Source organism: Ambystoma mexicanum, chromosome 14, assembly GCF_040938575.1.
Source record: "Ambystoma mexicanum isolate Mex_15411 chromosome 14, UKY_AmexF1_1, whole genome shotgun sequence".
Classification (NCBI taxonomy): Eukaryota; Metazoa; Chordata; class Amphibia; order Caudata; family Ambystomatidae; genus Ambystoma; species Ambystoma mexicanum.
The window spans coordinates 559,299,615-559,321,432 of record NC_090940.1 but is presented as its reverse complement, the minus strand read 5'-3'; the positions used below and the strand labels follow the sequence as shown (position 1 = coordinate 559,321,432).

The 21,818-nt window shown below is 46.0% G+C and overlaps 1 protein-coding gene across 1 annotated transcript in view; it reads left to right on the top strand.

The window, feature by feature from the left end:
* Nucleotides 1–4,214: 4,214 nt before the first annotated feature.
* The window catches only part of ADCK1 (aarF domain containing kinase 1), a 1,181,187-nt gene continuing 1,163,583 nt past the window's right edge, over nt 4,215–21,818 (top strand). Inside the window, exon 1 of the mRNA XM_069637911.1 lies at nt 4,215–4,285. The gene's annotated coding sequence lies outside the window, so the exon portion shown is untranslated. The remainder of the gene's footprint in view (nt 4,286–21,818) is intronic.

The following is a 21,818-nucleotide window of genomic DNA, read 5'->3' as shown; positions in this document are numbered from 1 at the left end:
ACATTCATCAGTGTGCCACCTCTCCCGTTCGACGCCTCAATGAGGGTGCCCAGCGTGAAAGGTGTCCCGGTGGCAGGACAATGTGTGCTGAGCAATTCCTGTTCAGTACGGTCATTGTCCTGGCAGCAGGACACCTTACCCTTCCTAAAACCTCTGCCAGGACAATGCCCAAGGAGCTCTGGGTAGCAGCAGGGGGGTTCTCAAGTTGCTCTGTGTCAACAGAGCATTTCAATGTGAGCCATTAGGCACTGATGGGAGGGCGGGGGGACTATTAGCAGGGACATTTGTCTCTTTAAAAATGTGCATGGGAGTGAGTGATCAGCAGTGAGAAGGTTGCATAATGCTGCAGGCTTTATGAAATAATGACTATGGCTTTACCCAAGGGGGGTTTGTTAGGCTCACATTAATCTGCATGGTACTATTGTGACTTTGCATGCAGCATGGGGAAAATAAAACTAAAGCCATCCTCTTACTGCTCAACATATTTCTATAATGATGTATAGGCATTCCTATAAATAAAGTATTATTTAAGCACATGAAATGCACATGAAATGCAAAGGGAAACCTTAATAAATATCTATCTCAACTAAACCTGTGAAGAGATGCTCAGTTGCTTAAATTGTCCACATCCCTGTTTCACGATTTAACCAAAGTTTGTGATCCTGGGCAGATCATGTAATCAGACTGTGTCTTATCTTCAGCTCTGTAAGTGATTGACTTCAAAGCGTATGTGTTAATATAACATGCTGTTATTTTAAAAAAAAAGCCTGACTATAGAGTTGCTCCATACATAACAGTGCAATTTAAGTATTTTGCACTACAAAATTATCCTAACAAACAAAATATTCTCGAGAATTCTGTACACTCGTAAATAAAACAAACCATCATCCCAACTTCCAAATGATAAATTCAGTTTCTGAAGCCAACTGGACCAAACACTTTTCGCAACTCTTTGAATCTCCCACACCTACAACGGACCAAACAAAACGACCTGTAAATGGAACATGGGTGGATTTGTCAGACGAAGATGAAAAAAAAAAAGCCATCTTTAAACTAAAATCGTCGAGAGCACCTGGACCTGATGGGCTGGCAAACTCTGACCTAAAGCAACATCCGGAGGACTGGGCAGCAGTTATGAGTATGATCTTTAAAGACTGCAAAGAATGGAAGATTCTCCCCAATTCCTGGACTCAAGCAGTCATTGTTCCAATCTTCAAAAAAGGTATCAGAGAGGATCCATCTAACTACCGGCCCATAGCATTGCTTGATGTCATCGGAAAGGTCTTTGAGACAATTCTTCTGACCCACTTTCAGAAATGGGCACGATCTTCACCATCCGTGGACCCACTGCAAACGGGATTACAGAAAAACGCAAGCACAGGTGCTAATATAATGATTCGGAACATCCTCAAAGGAAAGGTCCTGTTAGGCACACAGCAAGTCTTCCTCGCTTTCGTAGACCTATCTCAGGCCTTCGATAGTGTCGATAGGCTCAAACTGTGGAACAAACTGAAGGCGTGGACTTGTCCTAAAGAAATCCTCGATCCTATAATTGCCCTTCACTCCAACACCAGTGTTTCCGTCCGACTGAACCATCAAAGCCTACTTTCCGATAATATACCTTCCCATCGTGGAGTGAAAGTGAAACAGGGCTGCCGGTTGGCTCCGGCACTTTTCATATCCTTCCTTGGTGACTTTAAAGATTCCCAAGCCTCTATCAGATCATTTCCACCTAGAGTCGGAAACACAAGGGTCACTAGACTTCTATATGCCGACAACCTAATATTACTGGATCAAACACAGGTCGGTCTTCAGCGCCAACTTGACAACCTGGCACAATACACTAAGGACAATAACCTGGAGATCAACAAATCAAAAACAAAAATTCTGATTCTCCAGAAGCAGGGGAACAAAAAGAAAGAAACCTTACAGTGGTTTCTATACCAGTCGAAAATCGAAATTGTTTCAACATTCAAATACTTGGGAGTCAAAATTGACAGTTCCAAGAAAGGTCTAAGTATGCAGCAAGCCTTATGGATAAAGACCAAAAACCTAACATCCCAACTACGGGCAGTTGATAGGAAATACGGTAAATATAGACTACTACCGGCCATTTAGTTCTATGAGGCAAAAGTAATTCCATCATTAACTTACGGCATGGACGCAACACCCGCAATCCCGTCTACGTTGTGGACTAAACTGGAAGGCTTTATTTGGAGAGCAGCATTAGGACTCCCCAAATCTACGGCTTCTGCAGCAATAAGATGAGAACTAGGTTTACTTTCCCCTAGAGGCAGTTGTGGCCCAGAGTACGATCTTCTTCCGAAAAATACTACATCCCGAGAGCCTTGAAATATATTGCATGATCGCCAAGGAAATTGCCAAAGGAAGCAACAAATTCCTTAACAACTGGGTGAGCACACAAAGACACATATTGCAGGAGATAGGCTGTTCAGAAGAAGAATTACTTCAAAATCCGTTAAGAATCAAATCAAAATGGAATGGTTAGATTGAATAAAAACCAACAAGAAAGCAGTATCAAACAAATTAGTTGGTCACCTGTCACTGGCTTTCAATAAACTTAAAGAGCCCATGGAGTACTGCATAAAATACCTGAGCAAACACTTAATGAAAACCCTACTGAAAGCACGCCTCAATCTGCTACCTACCCGTGAAATTTAAGCAATCAGAACAGCATCCGAAGAAAAACCCTGCAGACTCTGCAAAGACCTTCAATCCATAGAATCAATTAGGCACCTTCTGATGGCTTGTCCGTAAATTGTACAAGAAAGGTACGCTTTCTTCGACTCCCTACCCATAAACTGTTTTGTTGATGATGAAAACACATGGTGGAATCGTCTCATCACAGGAGCCCAAACTAGATGGCTAATAGCATCGGCCAAACTTCTTAACATCGCCTTGGAGAAGGTCTCACAACCCTGATTGGAGTAATCATTTAGCTAGAAGATGCTGACTTCTGGGTTTTTATTTTTTGAGTCTTTCGCCTATCCATCAATAGTACTCTCACCGATCCCGCCGGGGACAAACAGCAAACTAAGTTATTACTTCTTAACAGTACCAAAATTGTAAATTTGTTTTCTTTTTGCACCATGAAAACGTGTTTGTAAAAATCTAAAAAGATTATATACAAATAACAAAAAAATATTATTTGCCACTTGGCTTACTTATGACTTCTTATTCTAAAGTCACTTCCATGGTGAATCCAAGCATCAAAGACTGGTGATTGTTATATCCGCCCTACGTCCCGCAGCGCGGTGACGTAGGGCAGCTCAATAAAAGCCCCGCCCCCTGGAGAGGGAGGCAGTTCCGGGCGAATGCATGCCAGCGTGTGCGTGTCGTTATTTAGCGCTCCTGCCTAGGCCGCGCTCCAGGCCACGCGGCCTCCTGGACCGGAGCCAGCTCCTCGCGCTGGGCCTCCGGAAAGCCGGCATCTAACAGTGATGCTCCTTGCAATGTTCTTTTCTGTGTAATTTCTGTTGGTGCAATCCATATGCAAATTAGGTGTGTATGTATTTTGCCCCAGAGCCCAACGGCACAGCTCCCTGCATCTGTAATGATTCTGCAGTTTTTTTTGGTGTTAAAATGCCATATGCCACTAGTAATGTTACCAAAAAAGTAGATTGGAGTAGGGGTGGGCAGTTTGTGGTCGCACGTGGAATTGCACGCATTGCTACGTCCAACATTGCACATAAGTTTATATCACATAACGTGAACGTAAAAAGCAAGGGAGTGTGACCTTGCGTACATGTGGGCGTGGCATTCCAGTGACGCAGATGCATACATGCCAACATTCTTGACCATTTGGGAGGGAGGTTTTGAAACAGGAAGATTGAGACAGTAATTTCCCCATAGGATTGCATTGGGGATTTAATTATTTTAGGCGGCAGTAACTAGCGACTTTTTATATAAAGAAATCAGGAGTCTCCCGCCTAAATCGGGAGGGTTGGCATGTATGCAGATCTCCGCGTTTTTCATTTCGAAATGTAAGGCAGGTATGCAACCAAAATCCATGTAAACCCAATGAAGATAAACTCCTTTGACGACAATAACCCCATCCCAAGATGGCCGACCAGGTTTTGCACACTGACTGCCCTGCTTCTATTACTTTCATGCTCGTTGGTGGCTAAGCAGAAAGAAGCATGAACTACAACCCCCAAAAGGCCATCGTGCGTTGGAGGTCACACTATGGGATGGGCGGAGAGGGGGGCGTTTTCTGTGGAATCGGGATACTCCCCATATTGGATGTGGTCGTTAGCAGACACCGGTAAGATTGTCAGTCTCCGCCGCTATGCGTGATTTGGGACAAACAGCGTGATAGCACAACATGACCCGGATTTATACTGTATGTGCACCCTGCGTCACCCCCTTGTGTGGCAGTATTGAGTGGTCTCGCCCTAAGGATGGAAACGGTTATGATTGTGCGCAGCGGTGACCCGTCAGTGACAGTTGTATAAGGCAACTTTGTCGCGAGGGCTGGATGAATTCAGAGGGGGGCGTGATTTTTAAACAGGCTGATACGATTCACGTGGCACACAACGTACTATTAAGTGGGCAAACGTGTATATATACACGACAGAAAGAATGTGTGGTAATGATACGGTTAAATGAGATAAAAGTAATTTAAAAACCGGGCGGGAGGACCGACCAACACATGTTGGAAATGCCATATGGAAGAATGAGTTGCAACCTCTGTATTTACAGCAGTATATTTGAATATAAATGTAAAACGTACAAAGAACATGTGTGCACGTTGCAAGTCTTGGAAACTGCGTATCAGTATACGTTCAAACAAACGAAGTCATAAGATACAGAGTTTTGGGTAACTGGGCCAGGATCTCATTAAATTCCTTAAACAAAAATTGATTATTTATTCAGTTTTGCTAAATGATAAAATATGTCAAAAAATGGATTGTTCAGTTTTGCTAAATTATAAAATATGTCACAAGTTTTGTACTGTATGTGCCCGTTTAATGAAGCTGTGACCTGCTACGTCACGACGTGTGGTAAATAAAAGGGGCAGACCCAGACTGGATCAGAACGCAGACACTCTGATCAAGAAACTTACTACAATCCACGCTGACTCAGTGAAACCATCTCCACTGTGCCAAGAACACAGATCAAGAAGCATATCAAACTGCGACTACACACTCAACCAGAGAAATTGTAGTAATGAGGCACAGCCTTGCTATCCAACATCCCCCACTGACCTATCAAAACTGTCAGCAAGTCAAAGTTCTCTCCGACAAGGCATTCATGAGCAGAGGGCCCCAGACTCATACATGCCAACATTTCAACCCACCTGTGCGGGAGATTACGTAGGAAAAATCGGGAGCCAAAGATTTTCCCATAGGAATGCATTGGGCAAAGATTTATTTTAGGCGGGAGAACGTGAAAAATGGCATTATTTTTCATGGAAAAATCGGGAGTCCCCCACCTAAATCGGGAGGGTTGGCATGTATGCAGACTGTGCATCTGGTCCCTGTCTCTATTCGCCGGGGAGGCCTCACCAGGACGTGGCTGTCCCTGACGTAACATTGGCGAAGAGGCGGTTGCCACAGCGGATGTATATCCATGTGATGGAATCCTGCTGCCCCTCCGGTTGCGCTACACATATATAGCAGAGCTCACAGTCTGCCGGCAAGTGCCGTCAGTCAGCGGCCTGGCCGCGCTGGTGGTGGTGCTGCACTGATACGCATGGCCGTGCTGCAGCAGGTGCTGCTTCACCGGAGCTGTCTTGCTCATCACCCGGGCTGCCGGCATTGTAATGAGAGTGCTCTGGCCTCTGTTTCGACTCCCCTGCATGTCCCCAGGGTGGGGCTCCAGCATAGTGGCCTTTTCGGAGGGGGCACGTGCATCTGTGTAGTTGTAGAAAAACAACAAAAACCCAGACTGAACGTAATGTTTGACACATCCACGGTCTACAGGAACAATAATGATTCAAGAGCCCTGCTGTTCACGGCTGTGATTTTGATTCTTTTCTCCTTAAAAAAAACCCAGAAGGTTATTGTGCCCCCACACTTGTAAAGTCCCTGTTGACCCAGACCTGGAGAGGGGTTGAAGCTCCTGCCTGCAGTGCTTGTGCACCCCATCTTTAGTAATTCTGCCAACTTGTAGGCAGAGATCCTTACAGAGTCAACTTGCTGCTCATCAAGTACTTTAATGACACTGGGTCTGGAGCGGGTTGCAACTCTTGTCTGGAGTGCTTGTGCGCCCCGTTTCTGGGTCCTCATTTGTGACTAAGGTGACATTGATTTGCCTGCTGACCAGCCCAAGGTCCCAGCTTGGCCTCCCCACCCACAGTGAGTTTGGTTGTGACGTGCGTGTCTGCACAGTCCGTGTTAGGAGAGCACAATGGTGAACGATGCCGGCCCGGGTGGCACCACACTGTGCCCCGTCAGCCTTAGGACCCAGGTGGTCTGCGTGGGTGAAGTGTGTGTGTAGATGTTTCTGGCAGCCACGGGCGAGGTCAATGACGCTACAAAAAAGAAATCGATCATGCTGTTCTCAGCTGGTCCTGGCGTTCACAATATCTTTGAGGGATATACATGATTTAAACGTGGCAGAAATGTAAATGGCGGAATTGACCATGGTCAGTTTTGCCACAAATACACTTTGGTCGCAGCCAAATCCGGCAAAACCTTGAACCCAGCACCCACCCCAATATATCACCCCACCCTTCCCCACTTACCTTTTGGACGTCTGCTGCCTCTCAGGACCCCGCAGTGTCAGTTTCGCCCCTCTAACGTTGGTTAGATCTGACGCAGCAGGGTCCCCTTTTTTTTCCATCCCCCGTTTCCAGTCCTCAGGAGACGGGGACACGCCCACCACCCCTCAAGGCCATCAATACCACACTTGGGGTGTGGGGAGCAACCTGCTCCACGTGTTCGGTATTGATTACCCAATTTAATTGTATTTAATCAATCAAATGGTATTGGCCGAATTCAGCCAAATGTACTATTCAGTCAAGTAAATTCGATCAAATTGGACAATACCTCTTTGAGACCCTACAACCTGCTGACGTACTTTAATATGATATGATAAGGGATTTATAACGCGCCTATACACAAGTGTTTAAAGGCGCGACGAGGTCAGGGAGGGGGGAACAAGGGAAAACAGACAACAATCCTACTAGCCAGGTGTCATTCATATTGCGCAAGTGCATGGGAAGGGGGAAAGGGAAAAGTGCGAGGGGGAAGGGAGAGGAGAAGTGCAGTAAATGGGATTGTGGAATAAATAATAAAACGGCCTGCAGGTGGCAAGTGCAAGGTAAGTGCAGACATAGGTGCTGGTAGGGGGACAGCAGGGATAGAGAAAACAGTCCCCAAGTGCAAGGGTTGCCAGGAAGGCAGTGCAGGTGGGCAACTGGCGGGGTCTGTGCCCGGGATCAGAAGGGTGGCCAGGTAACCGGTGCAGTTTCTGTCTAGAATTCAGCAGGGGGGCGGGGGAGAGAAAGCAGAAGCAAAGAGGAAGGTTTTGAGGTGCTTCTGGAACCGGAGATGGTTCTCCTCAAGTTTCAGGGAGGCAGGAAGGCTGTTCCAGAGGGAGGCCCCTACCGAAGAGAGAAATCTACCACCAACTCGTTGCTTGGAGAAGCGACTGACCCTGAGGGAGTTGGAGGCAGATGAGCGAAGAGCTCGAGAGGGAAGATATTTAGGAAGAGAGAGCTGAAGGTATTGCGGCCCCAGAATGCCTTGTGGACAATGCAGAGGGTTTTGAACTTAATCCTCGCAGCCACTGGGAGCCAGTGCAGAGATTTCAGTCCTGGAGAGATACGATCCCTGGGCTTGAGGCCAAGGAAAAGTCTTGCAGTCCTGTTCTGGATAAGTTGCAGAGGGCGGAAAGTAGAGGCAGGCAGATTTAGATAGAGGCTGTTACTATACACTAGCCTAGAGAGAAGCAGGGCTCTGGAGACCGTGAGCTTCTGGGGGATTGTCAGGAATCGGTCCGGGATCAAAAGGAGTCGAACTAAGCCGGCTCCCTCCCCATCGTCTCAGACACAACAGGACCACTATACATGGTGTCAGCGCTCACAATCCCTTCGGATTCCTCGTAAAAGAGGGTTACTTCAAGGCCACAAGAAGTTGTCAAAACCTTGTCCCTCCATGTTGTTGTGTTGGCGGTTGCCATGGAGATTAGGGCAGGCACATCGACCCGCACCACGTCAGCCGCACCTTTAGGACATGTGACCGCAGCTAGATAAACTCTAGCCAGCAACAAACTCGTTGCTTCTGATTTTGAATTTGGAGTCTGCTACGTATCCTGAGATATTCCTTGTTTTGCCTGCTATTCTGGATTCTTGCCTTCCTGTCTCTGCCTCGCTACTTTTGCCCCTGCTTTACCCTCACACTCGTAATTTCCTCGAAGTTACAGCCTCCGTGATTGGAATCGCCATTGTTCTCCTCCTCCTATCTATGCTACTCCCCTTACCTGTTGTCTTCCTCTCCTTCCATCCTTCCAGCTTACACCCGGAACTATTCCCGTTCCACTCCGCTGCTTCTAGTTGCCAAACCGGACCGCACCAAGGAACTGCCATTTGCCTCACGCTTTTACTCATCAATACCTCCCGTTGCCGAATCGGAATTCCTCCTGGATTGCTTTGCCTCACGTTTTGTCCTGTGAAGTTCCTTCAGTTATCGACTCGGACTGCTTTATGGATTGCTATTGCCTCTCGTTTGCTCAACGTTGTTTATAAACTCATCATCGTGGACTGCATAGGATTGCCTCCTGTTTCTTGGGATCCACGTGACTATTGCTCCTCCACCAGACTGCCGGTACACCACTCCTCTCCTCTTCCCCGGTACGGACTAGAGACTGCTGTGGTACCATCAGGGGCTGAGGTCGGAGCGTCCTCGTTTCGTCGGGTATTGTACTTCCGACCCTTAGGCATACGCGTGCCAGCGGGAATAGCCCTACCCCCCTGTACCTGGCGGTCTTACTGGAGCATTGGTTGTTACTGGAATACTTTCCGTCAATCCCATGGTAAGAGTGTCTGTCCTTATTCTTGTTTCTGTTTTTCGTTTCACGTTATGTGAGTATTAAGGATTCTTGTTTCTTGTGTATTGTAACACCTGCTCTCTCTGGTCCTTGTGAAGTCGGCTTTCAAAGCATTTATTGTGTCAACTGGAATACTGTCGCACCCGAGGGAGTCTACTGCCACACGGTTTTTTGGGTCCTTTCTTCCAAACAATTGATCCCTGGTGCTGGTTTCCTTGTATCTAGACCAAGGTTACATTGTAGGGTAGAATTCTTTGTCTACACTACGGGGCCAAATTAAGAAGGCAGTCTCAACAGGGAAAGAGAGGAAAGGAAGAATACCTCTGAGGAGGTGCAGCTGGTAGTGTGACTACTTGGAGACGTCAGAGATGTAAGGAGAGTGTGGAGTCGAAGATGACCCCAAGATTTTTGGCCTTGCAGGTGGGACCAGGAAGAGGGCAAAGAGAGGGCGGCCAGAGAGCTGCAGAGAAGGAGGGAGTAGGTGTGCCGATGAGTAGAATCTCAGTCTTACTGGCATTCAGGCAGAGGTCATTGGCAGCACACCACTCCTGGATGGCAGACAGACAGATATGAGAGGAGGAGGCTGAGGGTAGCCTCAAAATTAGCTGGGTATCATCCGCATAGCACTGAAAGTTGAGGCAGAGAGAGGCGATGCAGTGGGCAAGGAGTGCCAGGTATTGGTTGAACAGCCAGGGAGAGAGGTTAGGTCCCTGGGGGACACCACAGGAAGAGAAAAAGATATCGGAGAGGAAGGATCCAAGTTGGACCTGGGAGGGTCGGTCGGAGAGGAAACGCAGCCAAGACGGCACTCCAAGAATACTTTGTGCCCTTGGCGGACCTGGGCTACGAGAGGTTCCTCATGAGGACGGCGTAGCAGAAGAAAGGAGAATCCCCAACACATTCCACAGCAGACTACAACGAATGGCGGTGACATGTGCCTGGGTGGATGAGGAACGTGAGATGCAAGAGCAGCTGATCCAGGGCTGTTCATCCGTATAATTGACATGTCAAATACTGCGCGTCCCCGGCCTTACCATGGTACGCATCCTGGAGCTGGGACGCTCCGATGAGCTGGTGGATGACAATGCGAACAAGATGTGTGCCGCCATGAAATTGGTCAAGTGGAGGACACGTGTGCTGTGGGAAGACAACAATATTGCAAGACAGACAAGCGACCATCGTGGAACTAGAGGGATGGGCCGGGAAATGATACGACCCTGTGTCCCCATTGTAGCTGTGACCTTCCCCACTCGAAAGACTGCCCAGCGAAGGGCCACATCTGTGGCAGATGTGGCGTGTCAAATCACTTTGCTCGTGTCTGCCATTCCACTTGCACGAGAGGGCTTCACCCTCCAATCATGCATTGAAAACTTTCGCTAAATGTGGTGCCAACACGGATCGGTATAGTTTGTCAAATTTAATGGTAAAACCATCCTCCCCAGGAGCCGACCCTGCTTTCATACCCATGATTGCCTTCACCACTTCCTCTGCAGTTATGGGGTTATCTAGATTTTCTGCTGTCTCCTTTGGGAGTCCCGGGATTGAGATCTTTTTCAAAAGTTTTGGGGCTCCTCCCCCTCCTACTCTGATGAGCAAAGAGTTTTATAGTATTCTACAAACTATTTCCCGATGCTTTGTACGTCATGCAGGAGACTCTCATCCTGCATCCTGATAGCCCCTATGGTCATCTTCTTTTGCTCTTGCTTCAGCCTATATGCCAAGATCTTGTCCGCCCAGTCCCCCTTCTCATGATATTTTTCCTTCAGGAACACAATTTGTTTTTCTGTTTCCTGTGTCAGTAGCGCTTTCAATTGAGTCTTATATTTTTGGAGTTCTTTCGCCCTGGTGGGTAACATGTATTGCCCCTGGTTACCTCCCGGCTGTATCTGGTTACCTCCCGGCTGTATCTCCTCTATCTTCCTACAGAGCTTAACCTCCTTCTCCTCCCTGAGTCTCTTTTTCTCAGCACCTATCCTCATCAGGGTTCCTCTCATGGTAGCCTTGAACCCGTCCCAGACATATTGGATTCTCACTTCCCCCATATCATTAAATAGGAAGTATTTCTTAATCCTCCTAAGCAGCTCCTGTTGCACCTTTTTGTCCTTAAGCAGGAAGTCATTGCATCTCCAGTTCCCCCTTGGTGCTCTCAGGTTCTCTGTGTCAACTCTGACTGCTACCATATCGTGGTCTGACCACAGAATCGGTGTCACTTGGGATTGTAGCACTCGGTCTCGCAGCTACCCCTTGCCTCTTTGCGACATCAGAGGCCATAAACACTTTCCCCCACCTCCTGGCAGCGTAGTCGGGGTTCCCCTCCCTTTTTCCATTGTGTTACTTGTAGGCACATCCAATCAAGCTACACCCACTTGAACTCGCGTACAACTAGTGATCTTTTAGAGGGGGAGTTAAGGCCCCGGCCATTAAGGGAGCCGATTTGCATATCACCTAAGCAGACATCTTCTTTTCCCTATATAGCAAATAAGGTAGCAACCTCCCGTTATAATAACTTATCAAATGTTTTAGTGTATATCTGCAGTATTTTAGCAAGATTTTCCTACTTTGAGCACATAAGTGTGCTTGCTTTTGTTTGTCTTGTCAGCAGAGAACTAAACTTTTCTTTATTTGCAATTAGGATTCCTAAATACTTAATTTCATTAGCTGGTTCTAAAAGATGTTTTCCCAAGAACCACAGACCGTAGTTCCCAGATCTTGCATTTGTGATTGTTGTAATGGAATTCTTATGAGGATTAATTGTTAAACTGTTATCATGTAATGTTCCAATGCGTATAGAGTTCTCTGGAGGCCTACTGTTGTTTTATCAAAGAGGAGGACATCAGCAAAATGGAGTACACTCATTTTTAAATCACCCAATCTCGGAGGGGAGTTATTGCAAGCTTCCACCTTTGTATGATTAGGTTATATAGGCAGCGGATCAGTATGCACCCTTGCCTAAGTCCTACATTAGTAATGACTGGAGAACACAATTTACCGTTTGAGTCAAGACGTACATGAATGATTGTAAGTGGATGAAGCATGTTTCAGTAGTCCACCAGTCCACCAGGTATCCCCTATGTATGGGGTTTATTGCATAATCTGGCCATGTCTAATGTGGCAAATGCACAGGTCAGATCAATACTGGCCATGTGCAGAGGAGGAGAATCTATTTTCATAGCCATTTCTATAAACAACTTAATTATCAGGCCGTTTGATGTTGTTCCAGAGTCCTTCCGAAAGCCTCTCTTGTTTATTCAGCTTGCCGATACTATTGGCCCCAAGATATTAAGTCTTCAACAGTAATCCGGCAAATAATTTAGAGGAAGAATCTAATATTGCAATTGATCTGTAATTGCCTGGGCTTTTCGCAAGGCATAAATTAGATTAAAAAAATTGATTAGCAGAATTTGCTAGTTAAAATTATCTTGATTAGCAAACAAACCCATTGGATTAGCAATGTTGTACTAATATTTTTAGTGTCACCAGAAGTTATTTGTACCCAAGACATAAAATGAGCAACAATACATCAGTCTTGTGTACGCTGGAGTAATACATTAGTGAAAGGAGTCAGGCCTTGCAAATTCTTTAACATTCCGCTCGACATGTCGGTCGAATAACTTAGTTTACCCACTTAATATAATAGACATGCACTCGACCCATGGCAACGGATGACAACACATCTAAATGAGCTTTCTGTAAAATGATGCATGTCACCGCAAAACCCTTTTGCTTGGCACACTGCTGCCACCCAGATGCCAGCCATGCACAGTGAAACCTTTATGTCACATTTACTGCAAAGTAAATGTAAAAAAAAAGTTTAAAACATCCCCTGCAAATGGTACTCACCCTTTATAAAATCTACTTGGCTATTCAAGTGGGTGAAAAGACTCTGCGAGCACTGAATGAGTTACCTCCATGAATGGACACAAATAAATAGAGATGATAAAAAGGCTATGAAAACAATTTGGCCAGCTCTCTCCTGCAGGTGCTAATATATAATGTGATCATAATTTTAGAGGAAAGCAAGTTTGGGAGACTAACTGGAGTGTTTGGTAGTGCAGTAGATCTATTGAATTAAAAAACTGGATGGAACTATTGATCACTACCTTGCAGAAACATCTAGTTAGCATTGTGTATTCATTATGTAAGAAGAATGAAAGTAAGACACTAAGCAGAAGGGGTGGCTTAGGCAAAGAACTGGATAAGCTAGGGGGAATATTGTAGTTTGCGGCCATCTGACTTTCACGGTAACTGATATAAAGCAAAAGGGTGATAAAATAGAATGTCAAGGAGTATGGGAACAGCTCACTGGTTGAGCATCAGTTGCACAGATGTGTGGAACCAGCAAGTTACAGAACTAGGTTTGCCACCAAAAGCATGTGTGATCATGTACATTTTCAAAAGCGTTCACTCATCAATACGATGTATCTTCCCCACAACATTTAATCTAGTTTGACACTATGAGATTAAGATACACTAACCTAAACTTTTCTGTAAACCTTGTTGTTGATGCAATGTGTTACAGTATCAATACTGTAATTATTCATTATGTAGCAACTTGCATTTTTAGGAATGGAATTGCATGACTGTCCTTTTTAAAAAAAAATAAAGATAACACTTACTGGTCTTTGCCGGACAGGATATAGTTAGCTTAATAAAAGTATCATCCCAATTACTTCTGGTTTGCAATTATTTGAAAAATAAATTCTTGCCTATCGCTCCCAAACAGGCCTTTGGTACTTAAGAGTGGATGAGATGATTACTGCTGCACTCTCTGCATTATCCCTTTTGAACTTACAGTGAACTGAGAAAAGAGGGAGAAGAGAGACCCATGGGCAAGCGAGGATTACAGACTGAGCTGTGCTTTCATTGATCAGGGTAACTCTTATATGCATTGTGTTCATCCCTCTGAAACATTTTCAGAAACAAATATATAGTCCAAAACTATATTAAAACATACAATTTTCATGTGCTTAACCATATTTCTAATAAAAGAGAACATAAGGCATCTTAACATGGTGCTGTATATTACTCAGCGTGGTGTTTTTCCTGTTGTTCTCCGGTTTGCCGAGTGCAGTAATCTGCAGGGTCTGCCCCCCCCATGATATGCGGGCCAGACATCGTCCCTGCTTTGCCCTCCACCCCAAACAGCGTCATGCTTTGTTGTGTTAATTCCTGAAAGAAAAGCAAAATTGACATGGTGCTAAAAGGGTTTTTGTGAGGTCCTGCCAGGCCACTTTTTATGAAGAAGACGACTGCTGAGGCTGAACTCTGCATTTCAAAAGAAGTGCAGCTTCGTCCTGACAGTGATAAGTGGGGCGGGTGTGTGGGAGTAGCCTCTGGCAGAATCGCTGCTGGGGGTGGGACAGGACATCTCAGAGATGCTGCATGCTTCTAGAAAAAACACCATAGAGATTTTCTTGTCAATTATATTGTGGCGAGCAAGCAGGTCTCAGGCGAATGTCTGCTTGGTTTGGAGGACACCGCGGCTCGATCCTCCGGTCAAGCTCCAAGCATACCTGCCTACATTTGAACTTCAAGAACACTGAGATTTATGCCCTGCCCAATTGCACAAGGCCACGCCCACTTTCCCACCCTCATGTCAAAAAGGTAAACTCAGTTGTGAATGCTGTCAAGGGAAGTCCAGCAAATAAATGCAACATTAACAACACTAAGTAGCAGTGTAGTTAAGATCGAAAAACAAACATTCCATTAGTAGTTTGTGATATATAGCTGTGCAGGAGACCCGAGAAAGAAGAGCAAAGGAACGCCTTAAATCCAGATAAATACTCTCCGTCTATTATTTGTCAAATATTTATAGCGATTTATCCAGTTAAACTCCCACTAGCTCTTTGGAATGTCTGCTGCAAGGTCATCTCCTGATTCTGTTCATATTTTGTGTTCAATACAATTCTCTGTTTTGCACAGCTCTAACCTTTTAACAAGAAGGCATATTTGTGAATGGCGAGAACACACGTTTTGTGATGTGGAGCCACATTTAAAAGTCTAACTCTGTGGACCGCCAGCCACGTAAAGCAGTCTAGTGTGTGCGCGCAAACAATTGGAACTCTAGCAAACTGTCGGCCAGAATGAACGCACTGCACAAATGAAAACAGGGGTGACCAAAAAGAAAGAGAAAATATAACACAAGAAATTGACTAGGGACCAGGGCGGGGTGCCGAAAGTGTGCTTTATGATTACTGCAATTAATATGTGACATAAACACAAAGCCAGTGGGTAGAGAAAATACCAAATGTTCCGTAGGTTCACCCAAAAGCCGGGCACACAGCCAATCACATAGATAATTGGAGCAAGAGACTCACTCATTCAGCGGGCCGGCGCAGTGGTCAGGGCTGGCTCCAGGTGGCAGGCGGCTGCTGCAGCGCCTCCCCACCTGGCTGCTCTGCTGGTGCAACTGCGGATGAAGAGCAGTGCTTCACTCCACTACCGGGTCCTGCCCACGCCTCCACCCGATTAGCTCCAAGTAGCAGTCTTTTGTAGCCATTGAGATGGAGGCATGGCAGAGCCACAGCAACTCTGGGCCTGCGCCGGAAAACCCAGAGACTCCACGCTCTTCCCTGGAGACCCGGAGAAGAGAGTAAAAACCCAGAGTTCCCAGGCTTAACCCAGAGGTTAGGCAGGTATGGCTCCAAGCAGGAACTTGACCCGAGCTAGCTGAAGCCCCGTCTGGCTCTCCCACCTCTATTGCAGCAGACCCAAACTACATTTTGAAAAATATCTGCGAATACACAATACATGGGAAACAATAATACAGCTTTTCAACTCATTCGTTATACAAAGATATGATTCTATTAACAACTTGGAGGTAAATGATTGATTATTCTGAGTCTACTCTTTACTTCTCGAGCAGCCATCAAACAAATTTAAATGAATACCAAACTAGCAATGAACTACATATCCCAAGTTGATATGAGTGATCTGTAGTTTGTGCTTCATAGGTTTGTCCATGTGATCTTTTCAGACCAATCACATTATACAGTCTCTCATAAACACTCAGAGATTCCTTAAACCTTCCTCTTTTAGCAGCTGAGCGATAACAGATAACTTGCGCCCTAACCCGTAGACGTCTTCTCTCTTATGGACACCTTTATCCTTTTTCACAAAGCCGCTGGTTTCGCCTCCGTCTGTGTCAAGACATATATAACCTCAATGAAACTACCCTTCTTGGATGGGTGGGTAATCGCATATAATAACAATACGTGACATGTTCAGAATCATCACAATACATTGATAAACATCTTGTTATCATTCAAACCATTTTATAGCGATTGAATGGGTAGAATAATCATTTGCCTCTGAGTCGTTAATAGAATCATGACTTTCCATAACAAATATGTTGAAAATCTGCATTCTATGTCAAGACTCACAGGCTCTGATTATGCTCGTTTAAAGCTTACTTACCACCAACAAAGCTATCTGATCTACTGGTCTAAAATAAACATTCTTAAAAGTTGTTTCATTTGATCAGTCTGCTGCCTTCAAAATATCCTCTAGGTGTGCTCCTAGCTTGAAGGCTGTAGATGCTATGGCCCCTCTAGTTGAATGAGCTCCAAACGGACCCACGTCAGTGCCCGCTTGTCCCATGCACCATTTCACCCATCTTGCTAACGTGGGTGAAGCCACCGCCTTAAACGGCTTCTTCACGTTTTCTTCACCACTATTAGTAGTTCAGACTCTCCTACAGGCCTGACTTGATCTGCTATGACATTGTAAGCCTTAAGGCACCTAACTCCCACACTTTGGGTCTTTCTGGGACAGCCACATATTCTACGGTTCTAATCCCCGTCTTTGTCCTCTTTTCTATATAAAATACAACTCCTGTGGGAGAAAGAGACTTCCTGTCCACCTCTAAAGCTCTGACCTCCTACACTCTCTTCAGGATATTAAACACAATAATGTAGTCAGTTTTGCCCAGAGTGCTTTCCTGGATAGATTTTCATTGTCCAGCTAGGACTCAAACATTTTCAACACTGTTCTAACATCCCAGAGGAGTAACTCTTTTCAGCAATCTACATATGAACGGGTGTTCCCCCACTGGTTTCCTTCTACATATTTTTGAACGGCAGATATCGCTGATCTGTAAGTATTAATTGTCCTATATGCTTGGCCTGTGTTGCTTGGTCTGCTAAAAGATTCACCATGTCAATCACATCTGTTCGTACGGGATGCAATTCCGTCTCCATGCACCAATTACTCACTTAAGCCTTGCCACTCTTTAAGTTTTCACGGTCCCCGGGGCCCAGGATTCTCTGATGAATTCTTGAGCTGTTCCCAAAAGACCTGGCTTGGCCAAGGATCTCCTTAAATCGCCCATGCTATCGGGTTCAGGTTCCCTTGATGAACCAGTGGGAGATGTTCTCCAGCTGGTCCCAGCACGATGTCCTGTCTGTGCGGCAGTAGAATTGGAAAGTCGTAAGACATTTCCAGTAGGTCTGGCAACTATGCCTGACCCCTCCAGTTGGGTGTCACTAAAATCACTGTCGCTCCCTGTCTCCTGACCTGCGCCACAGTTCGTGCTACGTTGGCAAATGGCGGGAATGCGTATTCCGTCGCTGGTCCCCAAACCTGGAGAAAGGCATCCATCACTACCGCTTCTGGGTCTGGTCTCCAGCTGAAATGTCTGGAGATCTCCTTGTTCAGCCTCGAAGCGAACAGGTCCGTCTGAGACGGACCTCTCCGATGCATAATCTCCTTGAATACTGATTCCTCCACTGCCAATGAGTGGTGTCCCTCAAGTGTCTTGAGTTCCAGTCTTCAATCAGGTTATGTGTCCCTGGCAGATGTTCTGCCGTCACGCTGACTCCCCTTTGGAGACATAAGTGCCATAATTCCTTGGTTATCTCCGTCAGCATCTTGGATCTCGTCCCTCCCAGTCGTTTTATGTACCTGACTGTTTTATGTACCTGACTGCTGAGACATTGTCCATCTTGAGCGGGATGACGCATCTCGCTCCTTCCCGAGTCCAGCAACGGACTGCAAAGGATCCTGCTAACAGTTCGAGACAGTTGATATGGAGCCCAATTCCTCTCTTGACGATTTCCCTGCGGTCGACTGGTCACCGCACCTGGCACCTCAGCCCCAACGGCTGGCATCCGACTCTATTACCAGGTCCGGGGAGGAGCCAAATATGCCCCTGCCATTCCATGCCTCCTTGTGGTGGTACCACCATTGTAACTGCGTTCTCGTTTCCTGAGAAATGGGTACCCTCTGTTCGTAGGACAAACCCTCCCTGAGATGTTCTATCTTCAAACGTTGCAACGCTTGGTAATGCAGAGTGCCTGGACAAATGGCTTGAATCGAAGATTACTGTCTGCCTACCAGTCTGGCTATCTCTCTGAGGGAAATCATTTCCCTTGCCGTCATATTCCTTATCTCTCTTTTGATCGAGTTCACCTTTGCCAGGGGTAATTTGCGTGTGCCTTGCACTGTCTCCAGAATAAACCCCATGAATTCCATTGACTGGATCTAATTCCGATTTCTCCCAGTTGATCAAAAATCCTATATGCTGCAATAAATCTGTCGTTATCTCGACCTGCTTCACTAACATTTCTTTGTCCTGGCACATTATGCATATGTCGTCCAGGTATATAATTAATCTGATTCCCTGTTCTCTGAGGTGCCCGACTACCGGTTTCATCAGTTTGGTGAAGCACCAAGGGGCTGATGCTAGACAGAATGGTAGGCTTGTAAATTCCCATTTCTCTTGCTTGCAGAGGAATGGTAATAGCATCCTCTGACTCTGATAGATCGGTATCGTCAGGTAAGCATCCCTAAGATCTATTCTCACTAGCCAATATCCTTTCTGTAAAATGCCCCTCAGTAGATGAATTCCATCCATCTTGAAGTGTCTGTATATCATGAATGAATTCAGTGCTCTGAGGTTTATCACTGAACTGACTTTTTGTTTGCCTTTCACTAGAAACAAGTTGCTTACAAATCCTTTCTGTTCTTCTCTGGCCGGGCTGATCGTCTTTTTTATCCATAGCCGTCTACTTCTCTGTCTAGCAGTGCTTCGTCTTCCCTGCTGAACCTGATCTGTCTGGGTTGGAAGTCCTGTACAGTTTCTTTCCAGAATTCTAAACGAAAACCCTGAATGTTTTTTGCAGAACCCAGGCATCTGAGGATATCTCTACCCAACTTTGCATGTGCAGTGCTACTCTCTCTCCCACTGGAGGTATCCCTGCTTCTAACACTCTTGCGCGCTTTCTCTTCTCACCTGTTGCATTTTGTTGTTGCTGTCTGCCGCTGCCTCTCCAGCCTCTGCCTCGGGAAGAAAGGGTTGGCCCTTCGGTCTTCCTGCTCTCTCCAGTGTGATCTATACCAGGAGGACCTGTGATGAGGGTAACGGCTGGGCGAGTAGGCCTAGCCTCTGCCAGCCTTATCGAAAAAAGCTCTCGCAAAAATGTTCTTGAGGGATGCCTGTGCCTTGTCCATAGACGCATAAGTGTTGGGAAACTTCGCCATGTCTTTTATGAAAGGCTCCCCGAATAATTCCGTGGCTGCTGCTGCCAATTCTGATGGGGCCAGCCCTCCCAGCTTCGAGTTAATCTTCATTAAGATAGATCTCCTTCTCTCTGTGTCTATCGCGCTATTCACATTACCCAGAAGACATATCGTCCTCTGGGCCCAGCCAGCAATTATCTCTGGGTCGGTAGCTTCCTTCTTTTGCTTGGCCTCCTCTGCTAGCTGCCGTATTCTCGTGATCGGTCCCACCATATGCAGCAATTTATCTTGGCAGGATCTCCAAGAACGGTCTATGCCTTTCTTGACATCTCTTCATACCTCCCCAGGAATGTTAACATCCGTTCATCAATCTCTGGTGTTTCTGCCACTCCGTCTAGCACCCTGGGTCTGGGACATTCCAACCCCATTTTGTTTCTGGCCTGTTTACTTAGTGGAGCTCTGACTCTCTGTTTTAGGTATTCTGCAATATTCTGTGATGACCTTGGATGTACCAGGGCATTGGGTCGAATTCATCACTCGAGGTTCTTCATTCTCGGTTCTGCCTCTGTTGCCCCTGAGCTCTCGCCCTTCACTCGAGCAGGAGGTTTGTGATTCTGACGAGCTGTGCTCGTCCGACTTTTCGCTGCTCATGCAGTCTTCGTCAGATGTGTCATCTGAACTATAATCATATCTGGTTCTTGACTTCGCCTTTCTTTTGCCACTTTTGTTCTTCTGTGGCGAACCCGGAGGTTCTAGGCACTATGAACCCTATGGGTTTTCTTTTTTCTTCCCCCTTTATCCCTGCATGCTATCCTCAGTTCCACCATACTCAGAGAGAAAGTCACCAGGTCTTCCATCATCCCCTTTTCCTCTCTTCCGGGGGCCCTGCCGGCACTCATTACTCTTTGTACCCACTCATAAAAGCGGTTGTGCTGTGTGTCTTGCCCTTGCAGTTATCTTTGGATGCCCCGGTCAGTTTCACTCTTTTTTTTTGTAGCTAGGCGGGTCAATTGCAAGTTTCAGTATTACTTGGGACTGTGCCCATCTTAAAACATATATATGGAATAATAATATATATGTATATAGAGCCTCACCTCCTGCTGGGACACTTACCTGTTCTTGAATCACAGTTTTTCCTGGGACTGTAACCGTCTATGTCCCCTTGCACCTGTTGCAGCTGAGCTGCAGTGCATTCCTGTGACCACTAGAGGGCGTACAGCTCAATCCGTTCCTCCGTGCTTTGTGGGACCTGTATTGGATGCATGGAACGTGTAGTTGCTCTACGAGCTTGCTGCTCCCTAATCAATAAAATGTGTATCCCCTGCCATTGTACTATCTCCTACACTCTGCCCACGTAAGTTCGCAATGGCGCCGGAACCTCTGAGGTCCCATCACACCCGGCGCGAACTTCGGTGCTGCAGTGCCTCCTACCGAGGCTTTGGAACATCGGAGCTTGTTCACCCCGTCGCGTTCCCAAATGCTAATGCGGATAAGCTCTGCCAAGCGTTAATCTTGGCGCCCATGTCCTACGTCGCGCTGTGTAATCACACTCACACTACAAATATAAACAATCTTAATACTAGTCACATTTCACACAATCATTTAATAGTATAGAAAAGCCACTTAGCTCAGCTGCTCGAGCAGCAAAGAAAGAGGAAGGATTAAGGACGTTCGGAGTGTTTATGAGAGACTCTGTAATGTGATTCGTCTGAGAAGATCACGTGGACAAACAAACCTATGAAGCACAAACTACAGATTGACCCATGTCAACTTGGGATATGTAGTTTGTTAGTTTGGGGTTCATTTAAATCTGTTTGATGGCTGCTCAAGAAGTAAAGAGTAGAACTGAGCATAATCCGAGCCTCCGAGTCTTGACATAGAATTTATACGCAGTTTTAAAACATTTTTTTTTTTATTAGACAGACATTTTTTTAAACAAACAGTGCACCTTAACATGGTGCATACATTTCTTAAAACCCCAACATCCCATCCTTTCTTCTCTTCCTCCCGTTAAGGTTTCTACAATGGGCCAGCAAGGTCCCCTAGTTCACAACTGTCTCTTCTTCTCCATACTCCAGGGAGCTTTCCATGTCCGATTCGTCAGGTCCCAAGTCTGTTAGTGATGCTATCAAATGCTGCCATGCCATCAATGTTTCTGCTTCTTCTTCGCCCCCTCTACATGCCGTCTCCCTCCAGACCACTGTTTCATCCTCGGCCCACTGCAGGAGGTCCCTCCACCAAGTATCTACCTTGGGTCTCGCCTGAGCTTTCCATCCCATGGCTATCCTTCGTTTCGCTAAAATATAGGCCAGATCTTTGAGCTTGCACACATGTTTTAAGTTTGC